The sequence below is a fragment of the Octodon degus genome, unplaced genomic scaffold (assembly GCF_000260255.1).
Source record: "Octodon degus isolate 3935 unplaced genomic scaffold, OctDeg1.0 scaffold00136, whole genome shotgun sequence".
In the NCBI taxonomy this organism is placed as follows: Eukaryota; Metazoa; Chordata; class Mammalia; order Rodentia; family Octodontidae; genus Octodon; species Octodon degus.
Genome location: NW_004524712.1, coordinates 7,650,851 through 7,674,908, shown reverse-complemented (window position 1 = coordinate 7,674,908; position 24,058 = coordinate 7,650,851). Strand labels below are relative to the sequence as shown.

Genomic DNA, 24,058 nt, shown 5'->3' with positions numbered 1-24,058 from the left:
AATGAATAGAATGATTTGTTCTAATGGTGTTTGTAAATAGGATCTCAAGTCCACATCTTGTACAGCAATTAACCACTGAGAAGAATATATGCAGTGTATTATTTGTTGAAACTGTACTTCCAATTTGATTTGAAACTGTCTCATTGCTATCTGTTTATTAATAAAATTTTAGAAAAAAGAAATAAAAAAATAAAAGCCCCCCCCAAAAAAAAAGAACACATCCCAGTGACACACATCACCTGCTGGTAGGACTCTTGCAGTACGTAATTACCAGGGAATTAGTAACCTTCTCCTTCTACCCTTCTTCCCTGACTTGGTACCACATATTCACACACACACACACACACACACACACACACACACACACACCTTTCCTCATCACACCCCATTAGTGCCTTCTTTATTATCTCATTTTAGGCAATGCACAGCACTATGTCAAGATTTTGTGGGCAATAAAATGTGCTGTGGAAGAAAAAAAAAAAAGGGATGCAGTGAGCATTTCTACACTAAATGCTTAGTTTGGTGCTGGTTCACCAACCCATATCCTTTCCCTCCCTAGGCAATAACAATAGTTATTGTTTATTGAATGCTTAAAAGCTACTAGGCATTGGGATGATAACCTTAACATATGAGTGTCTCAGTTAACACCCAAGGGAGGGGGCATTGTTATAACCCTCCTTTAGAGATGAAATTGAGGCTTAGGGCGAGCTGGGGCTCCAGAGTCCAAGAGTAAACAGCAAAGTCAGGACTAAAACCCAGTAGCTGTAGCTGTAGAACCCATAGTCATAAGCACTCAGAAAACTAGCTCTTCCATATCTTTCTAGCCTATGGGATTCCCAGTCCATTTCATTTTGTTTGTCTGTTTGTTGGAGTTTTTGGTTTTGTTTTGTTTACATTTCATTTGCTTGGGTAAGTATGGAGGACCGGGATCCCCCAAGCATGTCCTGAGTAGTTTCTCAACAGCTATTCCTCAGAACTTAGAAAGAAATAGAGCCAATGTTTCTCAATGCTACTCAGAAACATGAACTTCTGGTACCTTTTTTGGTTTTGGAGAAAGGATTACATGCCAACACAATAACTAGCTATTCCCGCTGCCCTGCCTTGTCCTCACAGAACACTAAGTATCTAGGTGGGATGAGAAACTGGCCCCATCCCAGCAGGTTTAAATACCTCCTGTCTGCTCAGCATCCTGTGCAGTGATAAGAGAAGGTGTGGCTGAGAGCAGAGGGGCATCATCTTACCTCACGTTCTTTTGTCTGTAAGGTGAATGTGGGCACTAGGGCTGAGCACCTTCCTCCTCTGAAAACAATGGCGTTCCACTGACTCCCTGACTCCTTTTCAGGCATCTCCTTTTGGCTGTCTCATCCAGCCCCATAATTGAGATCCAAGCTGTTGTCCCTGGCTCTTGAACTGGCACCCATGCCAGCCCAGACAATGGATCTGGTCCCACAGCCTGTGGCTATCTATGGTGCTCCAAGCTCACCCTTTGATGAAGAAACCAGAAAATCAGAAGGATTTCATGACTGGGTGAGGCCTTCTGTCCTGGTGTAAACTGGACAGCCCCACCTCATGGATGACCCCAGGTTCCCCTATGAACCCTCGACCTGAGCAGCATGGCCCCAGATTGAGATTTGAAGCCCAAGAAAATGTTTGCATTGAGACCTCCCACAACAGGGGCTCTAAGGCCTTTGATCAGAATCAGCAGCGCTGACAGCCAAGTGGTATTTCTATCACTCCTCAGCTGTGTTCCTGGGAGTAGAAAGAATTCTTCTGAAATCTCACAAGGCTCAATAGGACTGCGATTACTGAGGCAGGACCTGGGAGCTTCCGGGCACCTCTCTTGACATGCTCTGGGCAGCAAGCTGTCTCCACCCTCTTTAGTACCCAGGAACATACCATGTGGGAAACACTTGATCTGACTACCTAACTCAAAAAAACATTCAGAAACATAGACCTCTGCCTGTGACAACGTTTTAGAAATATCTTCCTCAGTGTCTTTCAGCCATATTTTCCTTTTTTATGTATGTACAACAAAGAACTATGATTTTTTAAGCTATATCTAAATAAACATTTTTAAAGAATAAAATAAAATTTCTAATAGAAAAAATACTTTGGTTCATGATTGTTATAATCTAAATGTTTGTGTTCCCCAAAATTCACACATTGAAACTTGTGAATGTACCCACCTTTCCAGAGATACTTTCCTTCTTGGATGACCACGTTGGGTGACTGGGCCTGTGCCCTTGGAGGGATTTCACCCCGGCTAGCCCAACTATCACAGCCTAATTTCTCTCAGTTTTTGGCCTTTTTCTAGGAAGGTATGATCTTGAGTCACACTTGGAGTAGGCAGAGAGAGAGAGAGAGAGAGAGAGAGAGAGAGAGAGAGAGAGAGAGAGAGAGAGATCTCAGATGGGCAAACAGAAAAGTAGGCAGAGGAGAGAGAATGGGAGGCAGAAAATTCTCAATGGTTAGAGTGCTTCTTAGAGAGGAAAGAAAGCACAAAGATTTAAATCTAAGCATGGTTCTGGGAGGCAGTAATAGTCAAACCTTGAATTTGGCCATTCTCTCAGGACCCTGAGATATTGACCCAAGCCTGTGGGCTAACTCATATTAAGGGCTTTCTCTGGGTGTTCAGCTAACATAAAAATCTTTCAAACTCTAACAAGATTCTTTAGCAGCTTAAAGAATATGAGAGAAGAGAGCTGAGACACTAGTGTTGCTTTTGACCCTTGTGGTTGCCTGGATAAAGGCTAGGCAACTGGAAAGTTCTGGTGGCACAGTAAAGAAATGGTAAGACTGGCCATGGCTCAGGGCGCTTATTAACAAAAGCTTTAAAACCAGAGGAACCAGCATAGTGCAAGGGTCCTATGTTTTGCAAATAATCTGAAATTCTAGTCTCAGCTCCACCATTTGTGCACCATGTGGCCTTAGCTTTCTCATTTGAATATGGGGATAAAAATAAACACTTATACAGAGTGTTGGAGAACAAAATGTACACAAAGCACTCAGCTCATAGCAGGTGCCCCCAAATATTTGTTCTTTCTTCTAAGCCTTAAAGATTCTAGCAGTCAGTGCTATGTTTAAAAACATCTTTTTTAAACAATAGAAGCCTTTGTAAAATTGTCGGGAGTCATTCCTTAGAAGCTGTGAGATTTGCAGGCTGCAATTAGATATCATTTTAATAACCACATGAGCTGTGTGGTCCTACTGGTCAGGAAGAGTATGGAAAGGAGATAGAATTCCTCCAGTGTCAAAGGTCACTGGAGCTAGAAGGAAAAGAAATTATAGAGCCTAGACAAAGAAAAGTCAAGTTAAGTCATGTAGCAAGTCTGACTTGGAGGCAGAATTCTGTAACTAAGTGAGGCCAAACGGGAATGGAATTAATCAGTAGTAACACCTTAAATTCTCACCACCCTGCAAAGTGCTGGTCCTGACAAGTAGGAGAGAATCCAGGAGTGTAGGCTGTGCAGCCACATTATGCATCCTTGTATACAATACCAACCATTTATGATGTCTGAAGTCCCTGGTATAAGCTGTAGATAGAACTGACAAATTCAAGCGCTCGGATAAAACCACTGAATTTTCTCCAAACTACACAGAACAGAGACATTATTTCCTTTGCGTGTAAGCACTAAGGATAAAGTCCTTAAGTGAACCAAACTTAGAGCATTAATACTTATGCATTAAGAAGGAATCTGCATATTGCACAGTACAGGTATTTACAGTATCCAAGAGATTGTGGAGTGTAATAAAATATACCTGCATTGGAAATTCCTGTTTGAAATGTGCAATTGAGTAATTGATTTAGATTTGTATATTTAAACATAATCTTTCTGTTTATACACAGCGTTGGAACAGTTAAGAGTACTTAATCACTATATATGTAAGTTTATTTTATTAAGTTTATGAGTTACTTAAGGAATTGGGAAAGCTTATTTTGTTAAGACTTCAAAATGAGGTTAAAGTAGTCCATTAATAAATGTAGTTTTAAAAGCTCAGGGGCATTTAAGTCTGTAAATAGACCCAATTATTAATTGAAGGCCCCCTTAAATATAATTGTCAACATTTGCTAACTGTAGAATAATAAGGTTAGCCAACAGAATTTTAAGGTACAACTTGTAAATTGAGTGTAAATTTTTCAAAGCCCAAGAAACTTCTGAATAATGTTTCCTATCTAAAAAATTATTCCTGGGACAGAGGGAACCCTGCATTTGGAAAGAATAAAATCTTAAGAGGTAAAATCTCAGTAAATAGATCAGAACATTAATTACACAGAGGCAGAGGCTTGGATCCAACCTGGTCCACCTCATGGCCTCTCTCTCAAGCCAGCACTTGCCTCCCTTCTCCCTTCCACAACTGGCTTTCTGTACACCATGGGAAGATACACGGAGAAGTGCTAGGGCAGGCCAAGAGGGAAAAAACACCAAATGATAGAGACCTCCAGCTTTGAAATCACCCAGCCTTGAGTTTAAACAGCAATCTGTGAGTGGCTAGAAAATGTATCTCAGAGCTTTGAATTCTGAAAGTGCTTACTCTGGGGGTTGATAAAGTGTGTGTAATCTATTAGCTTCAAGCTCTACCACCAGCTCCAGGGGGTATGGCTCTGAACAAGTTAGCATCCTACTCAAGAATAGCTGGTGATGACCACATGCGTGAATAATATAACCAACAGCAGCTGCCACTGCTGCTCACAGTGGGATGAAGCAAACCGAAGGCCATTGATATCAAAAGGTCTGGCCTAGAGTTGAGCTCTGCTCCTCACTGCCTTATGGGACTATAGCCTCTAAGCCTCAGTTTCCTCTTCTGTGAAATGGAGATGGTTGGCCCGAATGGACAGCAGTTCATGGGGTCTGTTTGGAAGCATCTGTCCCCGCACCCAGCACAAACAGAAGGCTGTCTCAACATCATGTGGTATCCACACCTACAGCAGGTTCTCCCAGGCCCCACTCTACACACAAGGACAGAGAAGTGCAGGTAACACGAGGTCAACACCCTGTCAAACCCTGAGGGTAGGGAGAGGACTGGAATGGCTGCTGGACAGGAGGCTTGGCATTCTCTCCTCCACTCGTGGCCCTGCCTGACCTTGACAAACCAGTCAGTAATCTGGAACAGACAAACTCCAGCTGGTTGTATTCAAAGTTTCTGTCCCTTTCACCTCTTCAGAAGTTCATACAAAACACTGCAACAATATCTGCCCACTGCCAACGCCAGGTCCTTTCTTTTTCTTTCAGAATTGACTGGTGGAAATATTGGCTCATGACCCTCTTGTTTGCACATCGTTTTTTCAGCACCTGCATAACTCTTCAGACACCAAGTTTAAGGGCCTTCTCTTGGCCTGAAGAAAAGATGAGCATGCATTAGAGTGGAAAGATGGCTAGTCAAGCCAGAATTCTCCTGAAATCACAGCAAGATAATTTTTGTATCAACAAAACACTCCCCAGCAAAGATACTTCTTAGAGCTCCAGTTGCTGGGCCCAAGCTTCCCACTAAGCAGCCAACTTTTTAACTCTGAGATTCAAAATCCCCAGAAATATCTTGTCTTTCTCCACTGGAAAAGACCCCAAACATGGAACCACATGGACCATGTGGTATTTATCTCTAAGCTTTCCAGCCTTTCCTCTCCTTTTCCCCTGTGTACACAAAATAAATGACTTAACTGACTTTCCGAGCAGACTACCTGGATATCAGAACCCTTTCGACCAGGAAGTGACGCCTCTGCCCAGAGAACGGGAGCATCTCCGCTCAGCAGAGCCAAGAGCAGTACACCCAGCTGGACTCAGGGTGGAGCTCCAGTCGGGTGGAGCTAGAACGCTCAAGGAGACTCGGTAGGAAAGCATGAGCCCCGCGAAATGTTACAAAATGTTACACAGCCTTAAAAAGAAGCAGATGCTGAGATTCACAATAACCTGAATCAACCTAAGATACATTATGCTGAATAAAATAAGCCAGAAAGGAAACACAAAGCGATTCCACTGAGAGGGGTTATCTATGGTATGACAATTCACAGACAGAAAGATGGCAGGAGACAGAGGGAGGAAGGTGAGGAACTGCAGAATTAAACCTCTTTCAATATAAAATTTCTGTAATGCAAGATGAACTGTGCACTGTACAATATCTGCAAAGGATAGATGCAAAGGATAGATCTCCTGCTAAATGTTCCTCCCAAACACACACACACACACACACACACACACACACACACATTTAGTTAGAACCTTGACTGTGAGGATGACATCGTGTCCATATGCCCAGGCCCAAACTTAAAATGGTACATATATTGGAAATGTGCAGATTTGCATACAAAAATTATTTCTTTATAAAGTTAATTTTTTTAAATTATGTATGTATGTATGTATGTATGTATGTATTTGGTACAGAGTCTCACTACATAGCTCAGATTTGCAGTGATCCTGCTGTGTCAGCATCCCATGCACTGAGGTTACAGGCATGCACCACCATGCCCGGCTTTGGTGGCCAGCATGGTGCACCCAGGATTGTGGGCTGGCTTGGCATGTAGTACCAGGGGGCGAACCTAGGTCCTTGCGCTTGCCAGGCAGGTGCTTAGACCACCAAACTACCTTCCCAGCCCTACAAAGCTAATTTTTAGATTGTTTAACTTTATTTTTAACTAATACATGAGAGCATATAAATCATACAAGTGGGGCCGGGGAGATGGCTCAGTGGAATAAGCGCTTCCCTGGCAAGCACAAGGCTGAGTTCAATCCCCGGTTCTGCAAAATAAATAAATAAATAAATAAATAAATATCATACAAGTTTACAGGATACCATGTAATGTACATATATATATATATATATATATATATAGTATATAATATTTGAATCAGGGAAAACATGTTTACCTCCCCCAATATTATAATTTCTTAATGATGAAAACATTAAAAATCCTCCCACTTAGGTTTTTGAAATACACATTACCATTATCTACAGCCACCCTATGTACGCAATGCATGCTGGTCTTTTGGAGGTTTATGTAATACTGATAAACATTTTTCAGTGAAGCTAATTTTCTTTAAGTACATAAGGTTAAAAAAAAAAAAAAAGGGTTATAAAAGAGAAACTTGAGAAGGGCCTTAAAGAATGAATAAGAAAGTTACCAGCGACGCACATTCTCAGTCCCCACGCCAGAGTTACTGAATTAGAAATTCTGAGGGTGGCCCCAGAGGCCTGTGCTTTCATAGGCCCTTGGGGAGAGGTGAGGCTAGCTGTCATGTCAGGGGCACTGGACAGCGCCTGACCCTAGACACCTGTCTTGTGTGCGAGGTGGGCACGGAGGAACTCTTATCTTTCTGACATGGTGAGAAGAGCAATTCAAAGATATGCGGGGCCTCCTCCAGGGCCACACTGCTAGTGTGCAGCAGAGCCCCGGCTGGCTGCAGCCGGAGCCCCCATAGGTGTCAGAGCAGTGTTTTTTCCATCAGACCCAGGGCAAGGGAGATTAGCAAAGGCATCCAGCCCCCAGCCTCTCCTTTCCTCTCACACCTTCTCAAGGAGCTGGCTAGCCTCCTGACAACAGGCTGCGAAGAAAAGGCCTGTGGGGCGTTGACAGCAGCCTGACAAAAGGAAGGTGACTGGGGCTGGCGCGAGCCCACCATTCTCATCTGAGCAAGAATAGAAATGCTCACTCGCAGTCCCACACAAGAGCTGGAAAGTTGGACTCACTGAGCCACTGCTGCTTGGCCCGGCACAGGAACCAAAAACACTCAGCTCACCAGATGCCCCAGCCGAGAGCTGGCTGATGGCATGAATGTGGAAACTCGACTTCTAGTGACCCCCGGGATCAGAGCCACAGGACTTGGTCCAGAATCCAATGCCCCATGCCAAGCCCCCTTAGGCAGAAATTATCAGGGTTTGAAGAACTGTCTACATCCAAAGCCAGATGCCTGACAGTTCACCCCGAAGCAGTGCAAAGGATCGAAGCTTTGGAGTCACACACACTCAGGTTTGAAATAAGTGCCATAGCCTGGGCACCTCCCAAGCAGAGGACATCCCTGACCGTCCCGCAGACTGTCCCCACCTATACAATGGGGAAAACAGTACCCACCGGTGCTGTGAAAATTAAGTGACTAACATTTGCCGAAGTCCTAGCAGGGACCATGGCCTTCACCATTGCACAGAAATTCTTACTTTTTAAGAGAATAAAAAATTGGAAAGACAATTTAGAAACAATACAGAATTTCACTGTATACAATGATGGGAATTCAACAGTGGTTGTTACATTGCATAATGTTGTCTTCAAATTCGTTGTTCAGATTACCAGATATAAGCATGCGAAATTGGTCAAAAAAATAAAGCATTAACTGCTCTTTTCAACAGCCAAGCAGAAATCAGCAGTACAATTATCCAAACTATCATGTGTATATATCAAGTGTGTATTTCATTTTTCTCTCTTCCTTCCTTCCTTTCTTTCTTTCCTTCCTTCCTTTTCTCCTTTCCCCCATCCCAGTGGTTCCTTCCCTTTGAATGGTTCCTTTCCCTTCCACAGCACCTGTTGTGCCTTTTGGGTTTATTTACTCTTGCAGGTTCTAACCCTCAGGAGACAATGCGATGTTTACACATATAGGTCTGATTTATTTCACTTATGAGTATGCTCTCTAGTTGCATCCACTTACCAAAGGAGAAAGATAAAGCAAAGAAATAAGAATTACTTATAAAAATCAATAAATTCCAGGCTTTTGTAAGTAATTCTTGCTTCTTTCCTTTATCCTTCCCCTTTGGAATTTTCTTTCTCTGTCTCCACCGATCCTAACGAGAGAACGCTGAAGTGGCAGAAGGAAAGCAATTCTGAGCAGGGCAGATGACAACTCATAAAACCACCTTCCGGTATGAGACCCTAAGTTAGTCTCACGTTGAAGCCATACTTGTGGGCTGCTAGCTCCTTTAGAAGCAGCTTGCTGGTTTGTCCAGGATCAGGCACTGACTACACACAAGAACTAGCTGCTCTGGAGTTTGTGCAATACTGAAAATAAGGAAAGTATCGAGAATTTTCCAGAAGTCTCCATGCTCTAAAGTTAATCAATAATTCTCAGTAATTAATAACTCTAGCAAACGGTACCCACAGAGCAAATCCAGCCTACCATCTATTTTGTAAATAAAGTTTTATTGGCACATATTTATGTTTGTTTATTCCCATATTATCTATTGTTGTTTTCATACTACAAAGGCAAACCTGGACAGCAAGGCCTTATATGTTTACATTCTGATATTTTACAAAAAAAGTTTAAATGCTTCTGTTCCAAAAGAAAGCAGAGCTACCTCCACTATTGCAGTTTGAGAGATTGCCAAGTACCCACTGAGGAGGAATTTAGGGTTAGATGTAAAATAGGGAATGCCTCTGAGATCCATTCATCTGGAAGGGAGAGGGGAGCTAGAGTGAGCAGAAGGAGAAATTCGCCTGTAATATAATATAGGACCTGCAGCCTCAGCCAGCCTCACAGGGAGCTCTGGAGCCAGTGGCTTTTCAAGTTTCCTGCCTTGGCCAAAATAGCTGGGCATTATATATGTCTACCTTGGTTAGTGTGTTAGTCAGTTTTCCATTGCTGGAACAAGATACGTAAGACAAACAGCTTATAGGATGAAAGGTTCATTTGACTCATTATTTCATCCCATAATTAGTTGGCTCCACTGTTCGGCCTGCAGTAAGACAGAACACCAAGGTAGGAAAGCCTGGGAGAAGAAAGCAATCCACCTCAAAGAATCGAGTAAGCAGAGAGAGTGAGAGAGCAAAAGAGTACAGAGCAAGCTTACAGTCCCCCAGGTCATGTGCCCAGGACATACTCTTTCCATCTAGGCTCCACCTCCTAAACTCCATGCAGGTACGAACTCATCAATGGGTTAATCCACAGAAGAAGTTAGAGCCCTCATAGCCCAGCTCATCAGCTGTGGAACAAACATTGGGGAACATAACAGTCACCAGATGCAGGTCACCCCAAGAAGGAGGGCATGATCTTGTGAAAGGGGGCTCTCTGAGTGGGTGCCTGCTATTGGCTATCAGCATATACCACACAACCAGTACCTGGAGCCTCAAGTCCCCTCCAAGGGGACCCGGACGCTCATCTCCATGCCCCCACAGCCACCCCACCTTCTGTGCGCTTTTACCACCCTCTTCTGCACACCAAGTTAGTTGTGGGCATGTCTGTAGATGGACTGAGGGACACCAGTGGTCACCAACACTGAAAGCAATGTGCTACCAGAGTAACAACTAAGCTGTCACTGTAAATGTGATCTCAGTAAGAGCCTTGACAACTTTGTGTCAATGGATTGTACTGGATGTCACAAGCAAAGAAACAGAATATGAATATATCAAGTGCCATATGAAATTTCATATAAAATTCCATTGTTAGGAAAAGCAAGCTTTCTATATTTTTAATTATACCCAAATGTTTTGATAGGATGATTGGTGAGCTCTAAGGCATCTAATGGATATACAATGTTTTTTATTAAAAGAGTACAATACAAGGTACAAAATATTAATGGTGAAATAAAAGAACAAGGGATTTTGAGCCTCAAGACCTTGACTCACACCCCCACCTTGCCACTCACTGTGGGAAAATGACCTTGCCTTCTACAGTGATTTAATCGTCAGTGTCCTCTCCACATTCATGTTGAATCCTAAACCCCGAGTTGAGACGGCTTTAGAATTGGGACCTTTGGGGAAGCGATTTGATCATGAATAGGATTAGTGCCCTTCTGAAGATCCAAGAGCCGCCTGGCCCCTTCCTCCACTGAACACTCAGTGAGAGGCGTCCGTCTCCGAGTCAGGAAGTGAGCCTTCGCCAGATCTGCTGGAGCCTTGGTCTTGGACTCCATCCCTAGAACTATGAGCACTGGTGCCATGCTGTTTGTGGGCCGCCTATGTTATGTTCCTTTGTTATAATGACTAAAATGGACTAATGCATTATCTAAGTCTGAATACTCATAAGACTGGGCTATGAATATTCCACCACCTTCACAGGAATATCAGAATCAAACAAAATGATATATGTGAACTAGTAACGAAATCTGCAGGATATTGGCAAAATATTATATTGTTCCTATTTTCTATTGTACCTCCCTAATTGATACCTTAACTCTATTCAAGTATTTAATATCTTAAATTATTTCTTTTGTCCATCCTTACTAAATATATCATGAAAATGTCATGGACAAATAGGTATTTAGAAGTTGCTTTGTTCTTAGTCTATATATGCATGCACATCACGTATCACAAACATACATACATCACTATTTCCTTCCCCAAGACCTGAGAGGTAGACAGGTACAGAATAGGCAGGTATCGGCCCTCACAAATCTTGGCAAGGGATGTTGAGGACAACAGTAAGTAATATTCCAAATTCCACCTCCACCCAACCCAACCCTAGTGATATCGCATGAGGTCTATAGGGAGCCCTTTCTGGTCCTTGCCTCAGTTCAGGAAGTTTGCATGTGTAATCCACAAGTATTGGAGTCCCGTCAGTTTAATTCAAATCCACCACTCCAGTGCAACCCACAGTGAGAATAAAGACACTAAAGCATATTTGTAGTTATGGGGAGCCAAAGGGTCCTAAGTCCAGCCATGGTGATTGATGGCTGTCTGGAACAAAGGGCTGGACCCAAGGCCGATCCTGGATTTTATTCAGTTATGAAGGAGGAGCGGCTTGAGGATGAATGACTGAGAATGGCAGGAAGTGGGTGAGCACTATGAGCCGGGCTAGGTAGGAGGCCTGCATTGATCTCTGCAATATGCAGAGAAAGATATGCAGAGCGTAATCTGCATTACACAATTGAGGTAGTATCTAATGTTTTGGGGTCTGGCGCTTTGGCTCTGATGTGTAACCTTTCAAGCCCCAGGAAGTCATAGCCTCCATCACAAGGCTCCATCCCAGCTGACAATGTGGAGCACTGGCTCTTCAATCTGTTTCAGCCCAGCTGCATATTAAAGAGCAGCAGTTGTGGGCTATCAGGGAAATAGGCACGCGTGCCATCTTCGAAGACTACCACCAGCACCTCAGCTACACCAATATGCATTGCTTAGGGCCAGTTGAAAGGATGAAGAGAAATCCTAGCCAGCTCTCTACATATCAATGCAGGGATAGGGTCAGGCTCAGCCAAAATGGAGACAACTGCTCTTCTTTCAAAGAGAATCACTCAGGAGGTCCTCCACAGAGCTCCCCCGACCCTGGGAGTCACCCAAGGGCCTGCACCTCTGAAGTTTGTCCCATCATGCTTCCCTGGAACACAGGTGACGTGGATGTTCTGCATCAAGGCCATGCGGTGCCTATATCTTGACTTCATTTTCCTCAGATGATGTGTTTCTTTTTCCTTCTCCCTTTTCTCCTCCTTTTCTTCCTCCTCCTCTTTTCTTCTCCTTCTTCTTCACGTGTGTGTGTGTGTGTGTATGTGCACACGCGTCAGAGAGAAAATCTGTATTTCTTAATGTTAATTCACCAAGGAGAAAAGGGTCCCAGAATAATAGTGTAACTAGCATCGTGCAGGTTTTACTCATTTCCAGCCGGTCTACCAGAATCTCCAGTTTGCTTCAAATGGCTCCCCGCTAGTCTGGGAGTTTTAGGAAGCGCTCTCCAGTCTCTGCACGCTCAGCCCTCTCAGCTGTGAGGCAGCCCCATTTTTCTCCCAGTGCTCTCTGCCCGTGGAGGCCTGTGGAGTGCCACCAATCCTAGGCACACATCCGCAGCACAGCATGCCTGAGGTCAGCAGCTCCCGCTGCTTCACCCTCTCCCAGAGCCAGACGCTGTCCCTCCTCGAGTCTCTCAAGGCTTCTGCGCACACAGCTCTTTCCAGTTCCTTTCTTTGCCCTCATCCTCGAATCACAGTTTCCTCTTCGTGATCCTCACCTCTGAGGAGCAGGCCCTGCGGCTGGAGGGTCTGGCCTGGGGCTCTGCATGGTCATGGCTGCCTCCACATCTTAAATAAACTCAAACATTTACCTTTTATGGTCATTTTGATTTTGGGGCAGAGCCAGCAGTCTCATGGTGCCAGCTCTGGTGAATAAAGTGAGAGGACATGCCAGGAGGTTTCTACTCAACAGAAATCATTACAAATGGTTTGAATTGATTAAGGATATAGGAGATAATCATAAAAAGACATGAAAGCAAACTTCTAGAACTGCCTCAGAGAGTGGCAAGAACAATGGGATAGTACGTTCCAAGGGGTGGGAGATGCTGAGAGGGACTGATGGCAATGTATCCTTTACTATAATGCACATTTTATCTTAGTTTAAACATTCACTGCATTTGGGGGCCCTCATTCATATATATGATGCAAATAAGAAAATTACATATATGAATACACATAAAATATACATAACGTTACAGATGTTCCTAGACTTACAGAAGGATTACACCCAATAAACCTATTATAAATTGAAAAATTACTAAATCAGGGCTAGTGAGATAGCTCAGCAGACAAAGTACCTGCTTTGGCAAGAGCAGGGACCAGGCTTTGATCCCTGCCCCTTTGAGCAGGCTACAAAGTCTGGGTGTGGTGGCACACGCCTGTAATCCCAGTGCTGGGGAGGCTGAAAACAGGAGGATCGCTACAAGTCGGAGCTACGGGGTGAGACCCTGTACCAAATACACAAAATAAAGCCACGGGGTGAGACCCTGTACCAAATACACATAGTTCAACCTGAACTATGGATGTTGTAGTTTAGTTTTGCCTGCCTTAAACATGACCAAAGCACATACACCAGCCTACTTACTTCTGGGCAAAATCATTAAACACAAAGTTATTTTATAATGAAGTGTTGAATACTTCACAAACCTTAAACAAGGTGGGATGTAAAAGCACAACACCCCCATCAGAAGTGCACTGGAAACACGGTGTAGAAACCACTGGTTCTTTTCCCTTGCAATCGTGCAGTCACCTGGAAGCCTTGGTCATTGTCCATGTGTAGTGTCATGAGACAAAGCAAGAAAACTCAAAATTCAAAGTATAGTTTGTACTGAATGAGAATCACTTCTGTGCTGAAAAATCATAAGTCAATCATTAAGTGAAGTCAACCTTTACATTACATACATGTATTCTAGAGTGTATATTTTTGTTTAAAATGCATTAATCTGTTTTTTTCAGGCAAGCAAGCTAGATCTTAGGATGATTCTATAATATACCAGGAGGGATCCCTGCCAATGAGAAGATCAGAAAGTTCTAATAAAATTACAGTATATTTCATTTGGGCCTTAAAGTTTAGGTGTAACTTTAAGTAACATTTATAGTTTTAGTTACAAAAGAAATACATGTTGATCTTAAAAAAATTATACATATAGAAAAATATATGGAGAAAAGTAGATTTTTAATAGCCCATAAGTCCTGCCAGCTTAAAACTCATTAACAATTTGGTATACATTGTCACAGACTTTGTTTTTTTTTTTAATTATTTATTTGTGTGTGTGTGTGTGTGTGTGTGTGTGTGTGGCCAGCTCAGCCCACCAGGGGGCGGGGCTGGCTGGCATGTGGTGCTGGGGGATTGAACCACGGTCCCTATGCTTTGCTACGCTTGTTCTAAGTAGGTGCTTTAGACCACTGAGCCATCTCACCAGCCCTGTCACAAACTTTGATCTATGCTTATCATTGTGTTTTTATAAAATCAGTGGTACAGTGTGCCTGTAATCCCGGCACTCAGGGAGGCTGGGCCAGGAGAAGTACAAGTTCAGAATGGGCAATTTAGCAATGTAGTATATCTCGATGAACAGTATGTGCATAAATAAACAAGCAAATGGCTTGGCTTACCTTCCATGTCCACCAGGGCACTTCCAATACTGTATTTCACACCCTATCTTGTCCAAGGGACACGATGTAGTCAGCACTTTGTTATGAAATAGCTTTACGTCTAATTATTTCATCCAGTAACTCATGCAACTTTGCCCAGTAACTCCATATGAAGGCGCTGGGTTCAATCCCCAGAACTGAGAAAGAATAAAGGTCTATTCTAACAGTCACCTGCATTCTTTATCATTGCTTTTCTTTTTTTCCATTTGATCATCACAACAGCCTGTAAAGTAAAGGCACTATCAGTCCCACTTTAGAACATTAACTTGAATGACAGAAATATTAGCTCTACCAAGTTGCAGGATGGAACCAAGAGGCATGTCCAGAAGGCCCGCCTCCCACCTGCTGACCCCAGGGACAGCCGCCTCCTCGATGCGGATGGCAGACTGTGAAAAGGCAGAGGACAGCAGAGATGGGCGGATTCCTATGTTGGGCTTGCTGGCTCCCTCTACTACCACACAAAAGAAAACACAGGGAGGGAGGAGGTCTTAGCTTTTCCTCCCGGAGAAAGAGCGTGGAGATTCCACGAGTGACACTGCACCACACATGCAACGTGTATAGGCAAGAGGTGTTCTGTCAAGTCAGACTTGCACCTTGTTCAGACAAGGCTCTACGCACCCTGACAACCAGAGAAAGTTTTCTCAAATCTGCAAGCCAGTCTCCTCTTTGTACTGCGCAGGACTGAATCTGCCTGAAAATGTCCTGGTAGCCAGCATGGGGGAGCTGGAGCACCTCATCTGTCCACACCCCAGAGCCACACACTGTGCTTTCCCATGATCCCCCTCTGCAACCGACACAGTGTATAGAACAAGCACCAGATTAATGTTAGGTCAGGAATGGCCTCCTCCCACCTCCCCACTGAGAGAGCTTCATTTCTGCCCTCCCAGGGATGGGAACAACAAGTTTTTGCCAAAAGAAAAAAGAAATCAAAACATACAATGTACTCCTTTCCTGTGCTGCATGTTCCTGGCTTGACTTATATCATTCACACAACAGTGATATTGTTTATTAGAATAGTACAGAGAGTTTCAGAAAGTCCAGAAATGCTGGCCTGGAATTTGGTCTCCCTGCATCCAACCCAGAACAGGGAGGGAAGGCTTGATGCGTGAGGGGCAGGAGTGGCTGCTGATTCGTTTCCAGACTCAAACCACACACTGCCCCACCTGTACGGTGAAGCAACATCGTAGATAACAGTGTTAAGGGGGCCTTCAGCCTAGGGAGGAGAAGCGCACGCATTCTTCCCGCATCCTAGTGATCCTCAAGCCCTGTGAAGGTCCATCTGAGAAACCCAGCTTTGGAAGGGAGAACAGCTTCATTCACCAAATAGCTCCTGCTCATTTACTGGGTGAATACCCAACACCGGACTCCGCCGCTCACATCCCCCAACCACAAAGTAATTACTTTTGTTTTGCTTTGCTCTGCCTTCTCCCCTCAGACTGCATCCCCTTTGCCGCTTTCAGCAATACACCCACGGAAAGCTAATTCCTACACGACTATTAGTCTGTTCTGTTCTGTGTCTGTCTGTCAGAGCTGCTCCGCATTGCTGGGCAAGCACTGTTGAGCTACATCAGTAGGCAGCCCCCGCCTGGCCCCTTTGGAGACTCAGCATCACCGTCAGATGCTCCGCAGGTCTCTGCAGTGTGAAAGTCCTTGGGATCCCTGTCTCCAGCACAAACTGTTCTCCAAATGGCTCACACCGTGCTTCAGAAGAAAGCTTGTCCTTGCCACTGTCACGCAGAGAGCTGTCCTCTGGCTCTTCCCTCCTCTAAGTCTCTGTGGTTGTTTCTGCTTCTTCTGCACATTACCACATTGCATGCAACAACTGCGTCCTCCGTCAAGTACAGGAGCAGGTAGGACACCCTATGCATGTTTAGTAAACGGGTCATTGGGGGTGAATTCCTTTCCTCATCTTTCCTTTTAAATCTTTTACTTCTTTTCTCATCACTGACTATGCTTGTGCTACGGGCTTCCAGTTGAAATCTATCCTGGTTCCCTGAGATCTTAGTACTTATCATTTTCCTCTACTGCCACCTACAATCTCATTTTCAAAAAGTACTTAAACAGAACAGGTTTCATTACCTGTGCACCAATGAACTGTCCTTTCTCCTTTTCTAGTCAAATGTAAATATTTATCGATGGCCTACTATAGTCTAGGCATTTCCCTCCCAAAATAGATAAGTGCCCACTGCAGCAGAACTTGTGTCCTAGGCACAGAGCAGCAGTTCATCTTTGAGAAACCCATAAATAATAAATAAAATGTAAAGAAGAAAATTAGGGCCAGCCAGATACTCAGGGGACTAAAGCTCCTGCTTAGGCTGGGTACAGCAACCGGGAGTTTGATCCCTGGAGTTTCATGCCGGCCCTGCCCCTGGGGTATGCTGACCAAGGATGGTGGCATGTGCCTGTAATCCCAGCGCTTGGGAGGCTGAAAACAGGAGGAACACTATGAGTTCAGTCTGTGCAGTGAGACCCTGTAGATCCTGTACTAAATACATTTAAAAAGAAGAAGAAGAAAAAATATAATCCAGAACAACGGGAGAGTGAGTGTAGAGGCCAGACCATTTCCCAGCCTTGGTGGAAACAGTCAGTTGTTATCTATACGCTTATCAGCTGCCTAAGTCTCTGCCTCTTTGAGCAACATTTAAGGGGCTCACCTACAACACCTGCTCCTACCGCCACCCCTCGCGTCGGAACAGGAATTGTGGCCACCTCAGGAGGAAATCGCATAGGTAATCCCACAAAGTGCTGTGCGTGGTGTTTAATACTTGCGGCATTCTGTGCAAAGGGCAGCCAGAACGAAGTGGGAGGAGGAGGGAGAGGCCCCTGCCAAGGCAGTCCACTCGCTTTAATTTAAGTCTGCTTCTTTGGGCAGCCTGCAGCTTTCTGAGCAATTGGCCTCTGACTTGGATAGCTGTTCCAGACAAGAACTGCAGCCAGAAGTGGCATGTAACAAGCAGCCCAGCAGTGGCGAAGCCCTAGCCCAGGGACCCTGGAGCCAGTAGGCACTGCGCTCTTCTCTGCTTGGGCTGGAAGGCTGAGGCGCGCTCTGCTGCTGCTCGGAGATCTCACAGGTAGGACTGATTCCCACTGCCTGGAGGGGTGACAAGCCATAACGCAGCCTCTTTCTCTCTCTCTCTTTCCCTGCTCAACCTGCCTGCTCCAGCTCCTATTGGTTGAAATAACTCCCAAATAACAATCTATGCAAAGCCTTCCTGTTGGAAGAACTTAGTCATAGAATTTAGGTAGTAGACATTTCTTTTAGACTCTATAACCAATACAAATATATAGCTTATATATTTTATTATATATATATATATATATCCATAACCTTGCCTCATAAATTTCAAGTTAGGAGCTCTCAGTCATCAAAACTAGATGGTCCAATACTTTTTCTACCAAGAATTTCTGGGCCTGCTCTTTGAGTGTGTATTTGGCTCGAGTGAGGTCAGGCCAGTCACTGCTATTCTGTGCCTACGGCAAAATGCTGTTGTTGTGCTTGAAGTTGTGTTCACATCTGTCTTTTTCTAGAATATCTGTCAGTACTCTTTGTAGGGTTGGTTTTGTGGTCATGAATTTCTTCAGTTGTTCTTTGTCATGGAAGGATCTTATCTATCAAATTTGATAGAAAGTTTTGCAGGGTACATCAATCAGGTTGGAAATCATTTTCTTTCAGGACCTGAAATACTTCACTTCAAGCTCTTCTTGATTTGATGGTCTGTGTTGAGAAATCTGCCATGATTCTGATGGGCTTTCCATCACAGGTAATCTGTTTCTTCTCTCTAATAGCTTTTAATATTCTGTTCTTCTGCTGAATCTCTAGGATCTTGACTATTTTGTGTTTGGGTGTAGATTTATTTTCATTATGGCTAATTGGAGTTCTATATGCCTCACTTGCCTATAGCCTGGATTCTTTCCTCCATGGTTGAGAAATTCCCTGCAAATAGTCTTTTTATGTCATTTGTGTTGACTCCTATTGTTCCACTGACAGCTATTAATCTTATACTGCTTTTCTTTGCATCATTTTTCAGCTTTTGAACTGTTATTTTCTGGTTCCTTGCTACTTTTAAGAACTCTTGGGCTGAGATAGCTCAGTAGGATAAGCGCTTGTCTGGCAAATGCAAGGGCCTGAGTTCAATCCCTGGTTCCACCAAAAAAAAAAAAAAGAACTCTTTCCTTTCATGATCCCTAACTACAATGCTGTCATCAAGGTCTGAATGTCTATCTTCAATTTCATTAAGTGGTTTTGCCAGCTTTCAATGGAATTCTTAATGTCCTAGATGTCTGTTTGCATCTGTTTCATGCATTCTAATTCTTTCTCATATTGTCCATTCAATTTTCTATCATTTTTCTATTCTCTGTTTTTATGTGTGTCTTCTCTGGATGTGCTGAACAGTTCTTTCTTGACTGTTGTCAATTCTTTTTTTGACCTGAGAGATTATTTCTGATCTGATTTCTTCTATAGCTTGATGGAGTTGTTTCTTTACTTCAGTTGCTATCATTTCAGAAATTTTATATGTGTGACTTCTAAGTTCTTCTATGTCCTCGTCTCTTGAACTTAATCTGGGTAGGCTGGAGGTTTGGGATTGCCTTCTGCTCCTTTGTTTTGACAGTTTTAAAGCTCCTAATGTTCACTGGGGCTCAGCACTGATGGTAGGCAGGGTGGGGCATAGGTCAGCAAGACTTCCACAGTGGAAGTGGCTCACCAAAGCTCCCACTGTCCAGGGTTCAGTGTGGCTTCCACAACAGTAAATGGGAAGTGAGCTGCATTTCAGCAAAACTCCCACTATGATGGGGGCAGGCCAAAGCTCTCTAAGTGTCCCATGATTTTGGGGGTCAGGATAGGGTTCACTAAGGCTCCCACAATGTTGTAGAGAGTGAGGCATGGCTCAGAAAGTCTCCCTTGGGGGGTGGGCAGGACAGGGCTCACCAGGGTCCTGCAGCTGTCCAGGTTCAGCCTGCCTTCTGTGATGGTGGAGGGTGATCCACACCTCAGCAAGGCTCCCAAGAAGGTGTGGGGGTCAGGCAGGGCTCGCCAGTGCCCCATAGCTGTCAGCCCGCCTTCTGCAGTGACTAGGGGAGGCAGGCTGCAGCTCAGCGAACTTTCTTGCATTTCTGGGCTCTGACTACTGCTAGTTGCTTAATAAACAAATGGTGGTAGGTGAGGAGGAGTGGGGAAAGATGAATGTTGAATACATTTGAAGATACTGGTTAAGTGAAAAGGGCTTTGTTGTTGTTAAGCCTTTTTAATATAGGAATTCTCAGATATCTTATGCGACTGTATTTCTTGGGTACATGTCTCCCCGGAACACACTTTGGGAAACTTTTAGTGTCCCCTCAGCTCTTTTCTGGCTATTGTCTTAGTCCATTTTCTGTTGTTATAACTCAATACTACAGACAGGGTAATTTACAAGGCATAAAAATTCAGCTCACAATTTTCAGGCTGGGATGTCATTAGCACGACATCAACATCTAGTACAGGCATGTTACTGCCCTGGGAAGAGGCACGTGGCAAGGCAGCTCATGGGCAGCCTTGGTCTTCCTTCTTATGGAGACACGGATGCCACCACGGTGTTCCCGCCCTCATGACCTTGTCTGATCTTAGTCATCTCCCACTGACCTCGCTTACAAATATGCTTGCACAGACTTGGGGAATAATTTCCCAAGACAGCAATCCTAGCGGGACACATTCAATCCACATAGTACCTACACCATGCCACTTTGCCTGGACATCACCCTCCTTTCAGACAAAGATCATCTGTACTCATTTACCTTAGAAAGCTTCTTATGTAAATCTAAACCACAAAATGTTTCCAAATGTCCTCCTTACCCCTGCATCCCAACTCAAAAGCTGAATTTCGAATTAGGCTTCCAATAAGTCGTCAACCCGTGTTTTTTGGAGATCTTAATTACTTTCCAAGAATCTTAAATTAAAACCATGTACCTTAAACTAAACAAGGTATTGTTCTTTACCTGACATTTGTTCATCAAAAAGATATTAAGTATTCCTTGTTTGTAAGGTACTATGAGAATGGATAGATAATTAATCATAAGACACAGATTCTACCTTATGAAATGCAATAACCTCTCTGTATATTAGGTTCTGTACCTACCAATTAAACCCCTGATTGAAGATGTAATCAAGCCCACAATATATCTGCACTAAGTATGACCAGATGTTTTAGTCTAGGGGCTGGAGAGATAGCTCAGTTGAATAAGTGCTTGCCTGGCAAGTGCAAGGGCCCAAGTTCAATCCCTGGTTCTGCCAAAAAAAATAAAAAATAAACCAGATGTTTTGGTCTTGTCATTATTCCCCAAGCAATGCCATATAACAGCCATCTATAGAACATTTGTATTGTATTAGGTATTATAAGTAATTGAGAGATAAAATAACAAGAGTTGTGTATAAGCATGAAAACGCCACACCAGTTTACACAAGGCACCTGCACATCTGTAGACTTGGTGTCTTTGGTATCCACCAGGACTGTGAATTCAACCCTCCAAAGATTCATACTGTGTGCAGGTGGGTAGTGACTGTAACTTTAAATTAATGGGCTTGGAAATGCAATAAACCTGAACTTTAGTCTGGGATTCAACATTGTATAATTAAAAAAATTAATGTTGTGGTCAGTTACTTAACCTGTAGACCAAGTACCACACCTGTAAAATAGAGCTAGTGATACCTACTCTCACCATGCCATGTTGACTAAATATGAAGAAGTAGGAAAAGCAGCATGGTGCAGACTCCAGGGCTAGAAGGACTGATGGCACTGTTATAGTTTGGGGTTTGCAAGGGGAACAAAAGGACACATACATTATAGTATTATTTAATAGTAGCCACCCTAAGGATCATATGTAAAGAGAGATCATATACAAATCTGTCCACACACTAGACTAAAAGAATCCAGCCTGCATCCCATGACAATATCCTTCATGAATCCAGCTAAAGACCTAGAGCCCATGACAGTACCCCACAGGAGTCCAGCTGCAGGCCTAGAGCCCACAACAATGCTTCGTGCAAATGTCTGTTTCACGGATCTGCACTGGAGAGGTGCAAAGGTCAGAGGCAGAAGCTAGAAAGTCTGTACCAGCAAGATGAAGGATCTGTGCTAGCAGGCTGAGGGGTCTGCACTGGAGCCAGGGAGCAAGACTCAAAGTAAAAAGCAGAGCTCCCCTAAGACATACCACAGTCAGTCTGGGGAGATAGCTTGGCAGTCTAAGCGCCTGCTTGGCAAGCACAGGAACCCAAGTTTGATCTCTGGTACCACATGCCATGCTACCCCCAGAACCCGAGCATACCATGCTGACCACCGAAACTGGGCATGGTGATGCATACTTGTAATTCCAGCACTGGGGAGGCTAAGACAGGAGGATCACTATGAGTCTGAGCTGCACCAGGAGACCCTGTACCAAACAAATAAATAAATTTTAAAAAATAAAAAAGTTCCTTTCTCTCCTTCTCCTTCACCCTTGTTCTTCTTCTCTTACCCCTCTGCTCTCTGCCAAGGAAAGATGCAGTGGGATGGTTCCAGGTGGGGCAGCTTGACCTTGGCTGTCTCAGCCTCTAGAACTGCAAGAGAGACATTTCTATTCATTATAAATTATCTCATCACATATTCTGCTCTAGCAGCATGAAAAAGATTAAGACAATAAAAAAGTAAAGTTGACATTTTGTGACAGTGGAAAGACCTGGGAACCCTACAGTGTGTTGATTTCCAGTCCTTCCCCAGGTTCTTCCTCACTTAGCCCTAAAAGGAAACCACACTCTTGCCTAGGAAATGTGCACGCTGGGATGCAGACACGTACCTTTGATCCAGTCTTCCACTGCCAAATGATGAGTAGTTATCCTTCAAAGAGTTGAAAATCTGGAAGATAGACCACCAAAAGGACATAAAGCCAAGAGTCCTGTCACACAGTGTGGTGGTAAGGATGGCATGTCAGCTTGATTTGCCTTGGGATCTGCCCTGGGTGAGGGATAGAGCACATTTCTAGGTGTGGCCAAGTCGTGGAGGTGTGGCCATAGGGTCTGCTCCTGGCCCATCCTCTCTGGATCCGGCCCCCTGCTCTGCTTGTCCACTGCCGTAAAGTATACAGCTTTGAGTGGGCATCCTCTTCTGCCACAGTGTTTCTGTGTTGGAACTAGCCAACCATGTACTGAGTCCACTGACACCATTAGCAAAAGTAAGCTTCTCCTTTAGGTTCTGGTTATGGAGTATTTTGTAGTCCAGAAAAGCTGACTTAAATACTCAGGAAACCTGAATTACAAGATTAGTTCTGCCATTCAGTGGTTATGTGGTTGTGGTAAAACACAGGACCTCGTTGGATCACTTCTTCATTCATCTCTCACTCATTCATATATTCATTAAGGATTCATCCTTTTTCTTTTCATCTTCTGGTTCTAGGTGTTTGGTCACCACAATTTACAGTGCAATTTACAGTGACTTTATGGCCAAGTCCAAGAGTCACACCACGCACAACCAGTCCCCAAAATGGCACAGAAATGGTACCAAGAAACCTCGGTCACAAACATGCGTCTCTCTGAAGGGGGTAAATCCCAAGTTCCTTAGGATCATGCATTTTGCCAAGAAGCACAACAAAAGGGGATTCAAGGAAATGCAATCAAACAATACCAAAGCCATGAATGCATGTGCCAAGGCTATAAGGTCATCATCAAACCCAAGGAGGTCAAGCCCAAGATCATTCCAAAGGTAGTAAACAACAGGCTCACTCGACTTGCCTATATTGCCCGCCCCAAACTTGGGAAGTGTATCCATGCCCACATTGCCAAAGGTCGCAAACCTTGCCGGCCAAAGGCCTGGGCTCCAGCCAAGGCCCAGGCTCCAGCTTCTGCTCCAGGCCAGGTTCACAAAGGTGTCCAGGGCCCCAAAAGTCTCCACAGTAAAAGCCTGTTATCTGCTGATGTAAAAACAGAAGGACTGGTGTGACCCCTGGGGTGCCATCTGTGGGGGGCTGGTGTCCTCCTGTGTTCTTTGTACAAATAAACCTAAGGTAGAAAACAAAAAGGGGGGGATTTATTCATTGCTGACAACGTGCCATGCATCATGGCAAACACTTGAGCTACAGATGTCCCTGAGTCACAGAACCTTAGCAGCCAACATCCAGGCAAGTCCGAATCTAGAGCAGATTGCTCTCTCTCATCCCCCATGACCAATGCCAGCTCCTGTCAAGTTGACCTCCAAAGCACCTTGTCCATCAGTCACCTCTCAGTGCATCACCACTACCTTCCTGCTCACAATCATTGCTCCTACTTACATGA

At 44.1% G+C, this 24,058-nt stretch overlaps 1 long non-coding RNA gene across 1 annotated transcript in view; it reads right to left on the bottom strand.

Annotated features, from left to right (window-relative positions):
• Nucleotides 1-23,760, bottom strand: part of LOC111812669 — an 83,878-nt gene extending 60,118 nt beyond the window's left edge. The window contains exons 1-2 of the long non-coding RNA XR_002818107.1: nucleotides 23,581-23,760; nucleotides 22,588-22,646 (exon numbers count right to left, since the gene is read on the bottom strand). This is a non-coding gene — a long non-coding RNA (uncharacterized LOC111812669). The remainder of the gene's footprint in view (nucleotides 1-22,587; nucleotides 22,647-23,580) is intronic.
• Between the last annotated feature and the right edge of the window lie 298 nt (nucleotides 23,761-24,058).